This window comes from Linepithema humile, chromosome 5 (assembly GCF_040581485.1).
Source record: "Linepithema humile isolate Giens D197 chromosome 5, Lhum_UNIL_v1.0, whole genome shotgun sequence".
NCBI lineage: Eukaryota > Metazoa > Arthropoda > Insecta > Hymenoptera > Formicidae > Linepithema > Linepithema humile.
The window spans coordinates 12,805,049-12,816,128 of NC_090132.1; the positions used below are offsets into that span (position 1 = coordinate 12,805,049).

Sequence of the window (11,080 nt, forward strand, 5' to 3'; positions counted from 1 at the left end):
AGTCAAAAATTTTATAAAACTGCTCGTTGTGAATACAATGTGTTGCTATGTGTTTCCTTATATTAATATTGGAATATTAAAACAAGTGTCAATAAAACGTTAAAAGAGACGCATCTTCTATCTTTGCTCATAAAAGGCATAAAAAGATAAATCTATCTATTGAATGATATTAAAAAGTTGCACATACATTTGGCGAAGCAAAGAACTGCAGTATATGTAGCATTAAAAGAATCTTTTACATATGAAAAATGGCTTGCCTTAACTGAGGTCATATTAACTTCAATACATGTCTTTAATAGACGTCGAGCAGGAGAAATGGAACGAGTAGAAATAGAAGATTTTAAACATTATGTTAAAGTTAATAAAAATATGTTTGGTGATATTTATAAATCCTTATCAGTCGAAGATAGAAAAATTGCCAAAAAATACGTGCAATTTTGTATTAGAGGAAAGTTGGAACGAACAGTACCCGTTTTATTGTCAAACGAAATGTGAATTGACCGTATTTCATTAATTTTGAAATTTTGTACAGAAACAAATGTACCAAAAAAAAAATCCTTTTATTTTTGGATTACCTGGTTTCGATAAAAAAAGATATCGATATCTGAGAGCATGTGTTTTAATGCGGAAATTTGCACGTCCATGTAACGCAAGTGAATCAACTACTTTGCGTGGTACAACATTATATGATTGCAATGTGCTTTTTACAGACATAACTCAACCTCTTCGGTTAAATGCGACAACAATGGAAAAAATAACAAAACGCGAGGAATTTATTATTGTTTTGTGGGAATTTCACACAGCAAAATTTTTTTGAAAAAGCTTATTTTTACTGATTGCTTTCCTATGAGTTACGGTTTAATTTTCCAAAGCTAGTTCTCCTTCAATAATACCTAACTTTACATAATCTACTGTTGTATATAGGAATCAATTTGTGTGCAATAAGTGAAAGTGTACAACAAGAAAACATAGCGACACATTGTATTCAGTTCAATCTGAATGATACTGAAGTTTCGGATCTTGCAACGTTTATGAGTCATGCGGATAAAATACATAAGGAGCACTATAGGCAACCACAAGCAAGCAGAGATATACTTAAAATTTCTCGAATCTAGAAACAATACAAGTGTGCGCGCGCTTATTCTTAATATTATAGCTTTTAACTATCGATGCTTGGATTGTGCAACTTGATTGCTTTGTACAATGTGTTTCTAATTTGAGTTAGCAGAAATATCAGGACACTCTTTATGTTATCTGATGCAACCAACAGACTCGGACAGTCATCTTGTTCAACAATTGATTTCCAGCTGAAAAGTAAAATATCCTTACTAAACAGTTAACTACAAAATAACTATTATATATTGAACACAACATAATAATTATTAAAAAGTTTAAAGATAAGAATATGATGATGTAAATTGAAGTTTACAAATTACTAATGCAACACTTACTGTAGGTATCTGTCAATAAACCTAGATAAAAATGCGGTCACCGAAAGAAAGACTTGTATCAAGCAGATATTATTTCCTGCCTTTCGATATGATCAGAATTGCAGCTTCCTCAAATGTACTTTATTCTATCATCCTTGTAGATAGGCGGCATTGCCTTACTTTCATCAATCTTGAAAATATGGAGTACACTTTCACTTATTGCACACAAATTGATTCCTATATACAACAGTAGATTATGTAAAGTTAGGTATCATTGAAGGAGAACTAGCTTTGGAAAATTAAACCGTAACTCATAGGAAAGCAATCAGTAAAAATAAGCTTTTTCAAAAAAATTTTGCTGTGTGAAATTCCCACAAAACAATAATAAATTCCTCGCGTTTTGTTATTTTTTCCATTGTTGTCGCATTTAACCGAAGAGGTTGAGTTATGTCTGTAAAAAGCACATTGCAATCATATAATTTTATTGTAAAATCTATAGGCATCCTAAAACCTGTCTCCTCATAGGATTTATGATGGCCATTAGACTTTATAATAGAATGAATTTTTATTGCAATATATTTTTTCGCTGACATAACCGAATTTCTTTGGTTAGATACGGTAGCAATGAGGAAAAAAATAACAAAACGCGAAAAATATATGCAAAAATATTTAATATTCAATAATCTAATTAAATATTTTAATATTTATATTAAGAAGTAAGAAAAAAAGGTTACCTTTTATGAAAAATATCTCCAAAGCACGACGAAGAAACGGCTGACCACGGTGGAAGAGATAGGCGGCACCTATTAAGCACCTGTTTCACATCAAACAACATGCCGCTTCGCCTTGATTGGCTGAATTCCGATCCGCAATGATAATCCGATCGCGTCCGCAATGCGTAGTGTGACACGGGCTTAATAGGCGCCGCCTATCTCTTCCGCCGTGGTCAGTCGTTTCGTCATCGTGCTTTGGAGATATTTTTCATAAAAGGTAACCTTTTTTTTTATTTCTTAACAATAAATATTAAAATATTTAATTATATTATTAAATATTAAATATTTTTGCATATATTTTTCGCGTTTTGTTATTTTTTTCCTCATTGCTACCGTATCTAACCAAAGAAATTCGGTTATGTCAGCGAAAAAATATATCGCAATAAAAATTCATTCCATTATAAAGTCTAATGGCCATCATAAATCCTATGGGGAGACAGATTTTAGGATGCCTATAGATTTTACAATAAAATTATATGATTACAATGTGCTTTTTGCAGACATAACTCAACTTCTTCGGTTAGATACGGCGATAATGTGGAAAAAATAACAAAACACGAGGAATTTATTGTTGTTTTGTGCGAGTTACACACGACAAAATGTCTTTGAAGAAGCTTATTTTTATTTGCTTCCCTATATATTACGTTTTAAATTTTCAGAGCTAGTACTCCTTCAATCATGATGCATAATTTTACATAATCTCATGCTGTATATTGTTAGAGTAAATATTCAAAGTAAGGTTGGCATTATCTAGTGATTTTCATGTGTCACATTGCGTATGTGGCCTGCCTTGTATATGTATAGTTTATAACAGTTATATCGCTTATATATAAAAAGCTGAACGTTTCTTTTTGTATTCCAAAAGTTTACTTAATAAAGCATATTAATGTAAATCAACATCTCAAGCCTACATTAACATGGTAGCAGAGCGTGGTTCTGTGGTATAGACCTTTTTTTGTGTGCATGGAAATAGCAAACATTGCTGGTACGCACGGAATAAAAGTAAGGTTATTCGAGTCTTTACTGGAACTATTGCATCAGATAAGATGGAATTCCACGGAATTGAAAAGTTACGAGGTGCTGATAACTGGAACATCTGGAAGTTTGCGGTAAGAAATTTGCTACGCGGAACTGAAGGTGCGTATGAAATATGCACTGGCGAAATTGAAAAACCAGCGGCATTAACAGTGGATGCAAGTGCAGAGCAGCAAACTATTTATCAAACAAGCTTAAAAGCTTGGGATAAAGCAGATCGTGCAGCAAGTCAAATTATTGTTAAGACTTTGGAATCCAAAGTAATGACATTGTTGGTTACATGTGACAGTGCAAGAGATATGTGGCTCAAGTTACACGCTGTCTTTGAGCAACAAACTAAACAAGCTTCTCACACTGTTCAAGCTGAGTTCTTCAGTTTCAATAAAAATTTAGCAGATGATATGGTAACACATATTACTAAATTTGAAGGATTAATTTTGCGTATGCAGCAATTAAATGTAAGGCCTGATGAATCATCTATAATGGTTAAATTATTAGATTCTTTGCCTGATGATTATGAGAGTCTTCGACAAGCGTGGTGGGCAAGACCAGAAAATCAACAGACTTTTACAAATTTAGTAGGAGTGTTGACATCTGATGAGAAACGGAGGCAGCAACGTGCGGAAAAACAAGAAGAGATAGTCGCTCTAATGGCAAGTAAAGTCAAGGTTCAAGGAAAGAATGAGCGTGGTAACACAAAAAACAGCAAAACCTATCAACCAAAGAAGTCGTCTGAATCCGAAAATATTAAAGAGAAAACAGACAAGCTTGCATCTTATAAATGTTACAAGTGTGGCGGAAAAGGTCATATTCGTAAAAATTGCCCAAGTAAGGATAAGAAACAGAAGAAAATACGTGAGACAGATGATGAAGCATTTGTTTGTGAGGCTATGAATATTGAACTTGATAGCAACTTATGGATTGTTGATTCCGGTGCAACGGATCATGTGACAAATCATAGTAAGTGGTTTTCATCCTTTGAACATTTTGAAACGCCAGTTAAAATACATATAGGAAACAAGACAACAATGGATGCACTTGGCAAAGGAATTATCAAGTTTGAAGCCTTGGTTAATGGAACATGGTTTTCATATCGTATGGAAAATGTTCTGTATGTACCAACTGCACGTAGAAATCTATTTTCAGTAACTTCCGCACTTGACAAAGGTATGTCATTTGAATCATCCAAAAGTGGATGTAAATTTACTAAAAATGGTATTGTCAAGGCACGAGGCGTTCGAGTCGGTCAATTGTTTAGGATGATAATTCGTATAAAATTACCAGAAATGTCATATGTTAATGAAGTAAATTTATTTTCAAAGGATCAAGTACAAATTTGGCATGAACGACTCGGTCATCAAAATATACGTCATGTCAAGAAGATCTTGGAAAAGTATGACATTCACTATACGGAGGATAATTATTTTTGTGGAGCCTGCGTCGAAGGAAAGCAACAACGTAACTGCTTTAAAGAACGTCAACAGCGAGCAACCGAAGTCGGTGAGATTATTCATGCTGATCTCTGTGGCCCTATGGAATGTGCGTCGTTGGGAGGAGCCAAGTACTTTGTATGTTTTACGTGTGATTATTCAAGACTGCGCATAGTCTATTTTCTTAAAGAGAAAATAGAGACTGCTGACAAAATTGCAGAAGTTTTACGAATCATAAAAACTCAATGCGGACGACCTATGAAGATTTTTCAGTGCGACGGAGGTACTGAATTTAAGAACAGCAAAGTACAGGAACTCATGTCATCTAATGGCGTAACCTTTGCTGTTACTAATCCATATACACCACAACAGAATGGTTGTGCTGAACGTACAAATAGAACTGTAGTGGATCTTGCACGGACAATGCTTCTAGCAAAGAATCTACCTAAATTCTTGTGGGCAGAAGCAGTTAATTCGGCGGTGTATATACTCAATCGAACTGGACCTAGCAGCGTTGATGGAAAAACGCCGTATGAGCTGTTCACCGGAAAGACTGTACATCTAAGCAAGTTTCACGTTTTTGGCACAAAATGTTTTGTACACGTGCCAAAAGTGCAACGCAAGAAATGGGACGCTAAAGGACAACAAGGTATATTTGTTGGTTATTCGGATAACATAGACGGCTTCCGAGTTTGGATGAAGTCTGGAAATAAAGTTATTCGTAGTAAAGATGTCATATTTGAGCCGGAAACAGCAGGAAAATTATGGACGTTATTTCCTCTTGAGACGAATAAGACGAATAAGCAACCAAATGACAATAAACCGAATAGTCCTACGAAGGAGCTTACAGAAAAACCATTAAAGTCTTCAGTTGGTCCGTTGGTTGATTCTTCGGAAGATCCGACGTTGGATTCAGAAAACGATTCACTTTCAGAGACTCCAATGTCTACGGCTACGAGACGAGGATTAAGAGATCGAAGTAAATTGAAGCCGCCAAAACGTCTAGTTGAAATGATGCTGGCTGAAGTGGATGAACCTAAAAATTTTAATGAAGCAATCAAGTCAGAAGAATGGTCTTCTTGGAAATCAGCAATGGAAGATGAACTTGCATCATTGGAGGAAAATTCGGCTTGGACTTTAGTCGAATTACCAAAAGGTTGCAGACCTATTTCAAATCGCTGGGTATATCGTGTTAAACGTAACACCAACGGTGATATTACTCGCTATAAAGCAAGACTAGTTGCTCGAGGATTTAGTCAACGAAAAGGGATAGACTATGAGGAAACGTTCAGCCCTGTAGCTAGATTTGACACGATACGCACAGTGTTAAGTATTGCAGCAAATGAGCATCTGGAATTAGCACAGTTTGACGTAAAAACGGCCTTCTTAAATGGTCTTCTCAAGGAAGATATTTACATGGACCAACCTGAGGGTTTTCAAGATAATACTAATCGTGTTTGTAAACTCCAAAGAAGTCTATATGGACTTAAACAGTCACCTAGGTGCTGGAATAAACGATTCAAGGATGTTTCATTGGACTTTGGATTGTGTGAAAGTTCGGCGGATCCATGCCTGTTTTATCGCATAATAGGCAATGAAAAACTTATAGTAGTACTATACGTTGACGATGGACTAATTGCTGCTTCAAAAGGAATCAACATAGAAGAATTCTTGAATAAATTAAAAGAAGAATTCAAGATAACTGTAGAGCCAAGTTTTCTAAACATATACATTAATCAACTTGAAGATAATTCAATTTTTATTTCTCAGAAGATGTATGCTGAAAATATTCTTCGAAGATTTAAGATGGATCAGGCAAATCCTGTCTCTACTCCGATGGAAAAAGGTCATCAAGCAGGGGAAGTAGACAACGAGAGTAAAACAAGTGCTCCTTACCGCGAGGCTGTAGGTTGTTTAATGTATCTGGCAATCGCTACACGACCTGATATTGCCTACGCTGTGAATTATGCTTCACAATTTCTGGAAAATCCTCAAGAAAAGCATTGGACTCTAGTTAAGCGTATACTAAGATACATCCAGGGCTCAGTAACTCTTGGTATTTATTATAATGGAACTACAAATAGCAAGGAATTAGAAATCTATAGTGATGCGGACTATGCTAGTGACGTAACAACAAGACGCTCAGTCAGTGGAACAGTATGTAAATACAGCAGTGGAGCAATCATATGGGCAAGCAGACGTCAACAAAGTGTCTCCTTGTCCACCACGGAGGCCGAATACGTTGCTGCATCTGAAGCAGCAAAGGATGCTGTATGGTTGAACCAGTTATATAGTGAAATTGCACCTTTAAAAACTATACCAACACTTTATGTGGACAATGCTAGTGCTATTAAATTAGCTAAAAATCCTAGTTTTCATAAGCGGTCTAAGCACATTGACGTGCGCTTTCATTTTCTACGAGAACGAATCCAACAGGGGCAATTAAGAATCGAACATGTATCAAGTGAAAAACAAGTGGCAGACATTTTAACAAAACCAATTTTACGTGGACAGTTTGAAAAATTACGTAAAATGTTGGGAATGACTGAGATTATTTTAAAATAATTTTGTTATTATTTTGTCATGTTTAAGTTGTAATTTGTCGTTTTTTGTTTGTTCCTAGATAGAGAAGTATTATTGTTTTTGTTTAATTTTGAATATTTAGGGGAAGTGTTAGAGTAAATATTCAAAGTAAGGTTGGCATTATCTAGTGATTTTCATGTGTCACATTGCGTATGTGGCCTGCCTTGTATATGTATAGTTTATAACAGTTATATCGCTTATATATAAAAAGCTGAACGTTTCTTTTTGTATTCCAAAAGTTTACTTAATAAAGCATATTAATGTAAATCAACATCTCAAGCCTACATTAACATATATAGGGATCGATTTGTGTGCAACAAGTGAAAATGTACTCCATATTCTCAAGATTGATGAAAGTGAGACCATATCACGCCTGTCAACAAGGATGATAGCATAAAGTACACTAGCCTCCAATGATTCGTTCCTTGATCCTCTCTGCGGGGCAAGGGGAAATAGAAGATAGCCAATGGCGTAATGACTATACTCCTATTTCCTTGCCCCGCAGAGGGGGTCAAGGAACGAATCATTGGAGGCTACTGTACATTGGAGAAAGCTGCGATCCCGGTCATATTAAAAGACGAGAATAATATCTGCTTGATACAAGTCTTTCCTTCGGTGACAGCATTGTTACCTAAGTTTATTGACAGATACCAATAGTAAGTATTGCATTAGTGTTTTGCAATTTTGAACTTCAATACACACCATCACATTTTTATCTTTAAATTTTTTAATAATTATTATATTGTTTTCAATGTGTAGTTATTTTATTAGTTAGCTGTTTTGTAAGGATATTTTATTTTTTAGCAGGAAGTCAATGGTTGTACACAATGACTGGCCTGTTGGTCTTATTAGAAAGTATAAAGAACAAGAGTGTCCTAATATTCCTGCTGACTCGGATCGAAAACACATTATACGAAGAAATCAAGTTGCATAATCCAAACGCAAGTCCGCTTCTTTAGATTTGGAAATCATAAACCACGATCTACCACATCTCTCCTGTTCAAATTGGTAGACAAACGTGTTTAAGAACATTTGTACGTTTCCTCATTTTTGCCTTACAATAAGAAAAGATTTCCCTAAAGTTGCATCTTTTTTCTGTCTGCATTAATTAATTTTTTTTATTAAATTTTTTCACGAAATTAAAATTATTAGAGACATTAAATCTAAAAAAAATCTTTAAATCTTTACCATGCGTTAAATATACACTAACTTCTAAGCACTTCAATGGATTCTTGTGATCGTTGTTTCTACGTGATATGTGTTTTTTTAGTACTTTTTTTAGCTTTGAATGAAAGGTATATATATATTATGAAAGATTGTTTTATTCAGAATATAACTTGAATTAGAAATAAATATGCAACATGTGTTGTGTATATAGATAAAATATTATTATAAGGGCGATTTTTTATATATATGTGAAATATTTAAAATTGTTATATGTAAGTGATATAAAGAAAATGACATCTTTATTCTAAAGTACATATAATTATTTACAAATACTTCTCAATTGTGGAATTTAATCAATGTTATAATGAAATTTATTATATTTATTTAGGAAATATTAACAAAATGAGTAACTGTGATGATGCAAATATAAATGAAGAGATTAATAACTCAAAGAAACAATGTAATTCTAAGAAACATATTGATGTAGCTGTATTTTATAGTAAGTACAAATTTATTTTCCAAGTATTTCTGTAACTAAATTATTATCATTATATTTTATTGTTAATTTTATTATAATCCAAACATGAATAGCAATCTTTTGTTATATTTTTAGGTAATACTAATGCAATGATCATCTGTGTTGACCTGCGTGCAATTAATAACAATTAATAATGCGACTGTGTGCTATTTCTACTAAGAGCCATGATTATGAGAAAAACATCGATAAATTTTCATTTCTATTGTCAGATGGAAGAAGTGCTAAAATTGGTATTAATTTGGAGTCCTTGGAGACTGATTGTCAAAAAGAAAAGCTTGCATTTACCTCTTTTTTTATGATATATATGTGTTTCTAAATATTTTTTATCTTGAAATGAGAGATCATACATATCTGTTATGAAAAGTTTAATTTATCCGGAATATAATTTGAATTAGAAAAAAATATGTAACATGTTTTTACATATAGATAGAATATAATTATGGGGACGATGTTTTTATATATATGTGAGGTACATTTATGACAGAAATGCTTGTAGTAATCTCAACTTTCTTTGATAAGATAAATAATAGAACACGTTAATAAAAGTAAAAACTACTTTGTTATTCTTCCTTAAAATCTAACATAAATACTACAAGCATTTCTATCATAAAACCAAAGTTTCTAATAAATGTTACAATTTTTCTCTATGTATTAACGTTTTAAATCTTGATAATGTATATGAGTAAGAAAAACTAAGATTTTAGGAATTAGGTTGATTAAATCACTTTATGTAAATAAAAGCAAGTTTATTTATATTACAGTTTATATAGTGAAGTGACATTATATAGTAAACTAAACCTTAAAAGGCCTATTTTGAAACAAACAAAACTAAATTTCTTTATTTTGATGAGAAATTGTTTGTAATACTATTGTTCATATAAATATTTTATATGTTTATTACAATAAATAATAAAACACCCAATTTCCGTCGATTTTGCATATTCATTAGTAATAGGTAATAGGTTATTCCAGAACACTTGAAATTTCCACAATTAGTCTATTTTATGACAAACCATATATTATAAGAGTAGTAGAAGCAATGCGCATTACTTGTAATAGCTGATAGTTCCGAAAACATTTATGATTCTGTCTGTATTATATTCATAAACTATTACTGAAAATTATTATTTTACGTACTTGTTAAACGAGAAACGAAAAAATATACATTTGTTTTGTGCTCAATTTATGTTAACACAAAATAGTAGTGGATGTAGAAAATAACTCAAAAAGAACACTTTTAAAATATTTCAAGTCGACTAAGTTTTAAATACACAAAGTTTTAACGTATACTTCTTATACTATTTAAATTTTTGTACTTTTGTAATGTAATATAGTAGAAAGTAAGTTTCGGACAACATACGTTTAGTAGTCTCATTGTAAATTTCACTCATATTATCACAGCTTATCATGGCACTAGTATTACCTAAAAATATTACAAGTTATTATATACTATTTATATTTATTATTTATGTTTATAATAATTGAAACTTGTATGAAAATATTTGTATGTATATTTATCATAAGACACAGCTATATCAATATGATTCATAGAATTACATTGTCTTTTAAAATTATCAGTCTTTTCATTCGCATTGCACCCTCACAAGTATCGGTTTCGTTAATATTTCCTGAATTAATAAATTAAATTTGATCAAAACATTTACCAAATTTCGCAATTGAGAAGTTTTCGTAAAAAATAATATTCTTAGTGGAGATAAAAACTGTCATTTCCTTCTGACAATCAGTTTCTGAGAACATAACATTAGTTTCAGTGTTTTTAGAACCTTTTTCATCTAACATTGAAGATGTGGATTCGATATTTTTTCTATAATCATGATTTTTAGTAGAGATAGCAGTCTCAGTATTAATTTCATATTATCACAGCTTGTGCTAGTATTATTTAAAAATATAATAAGAGATTAACTATTTATGTTATCATTACAATATCTGTATCTTATAAAAATATTTATCATTAATGTGCATTTACTGTGGAGATATAGTTACGTCAATTTGATTCTCAGAATTACATTTCTTAGAGATATAAGTCTTTTTATTTCTATTTGTATTATCACAGTTACCTGTTTCATTAGCATCTCCTGAAAAAATATACTACATTTTATTATA

At 32.3% G+C, this 11,080-nt stretch overlaps 1 long non-coding RNA gene across 1 annotated transcript; it reads right to left on the reverse strand.

Annotated features, from left to right (window-relative positions):
* Nucleotides 1–961: 961 nt before the first annotated feature.
* Nucleotides 962–2,227, reverse strand: LOC137000060 (uncharacterized). Its single transcript, XR_010890355.1, has 3 exons — nucleotides 2,165–2,227; nucleotides 1,452–1,667; nucleotides 962–1,307 (listed from the first exon to the last, which is right to left on the reverse strand). It is a non-coding gene; the product is annotated as an uncharacterized lncRNA (long non-coding RNA).
* Between the last annotated feature and the right edge of the window lie 8,853 nt (nucleotides 2,228–11,080).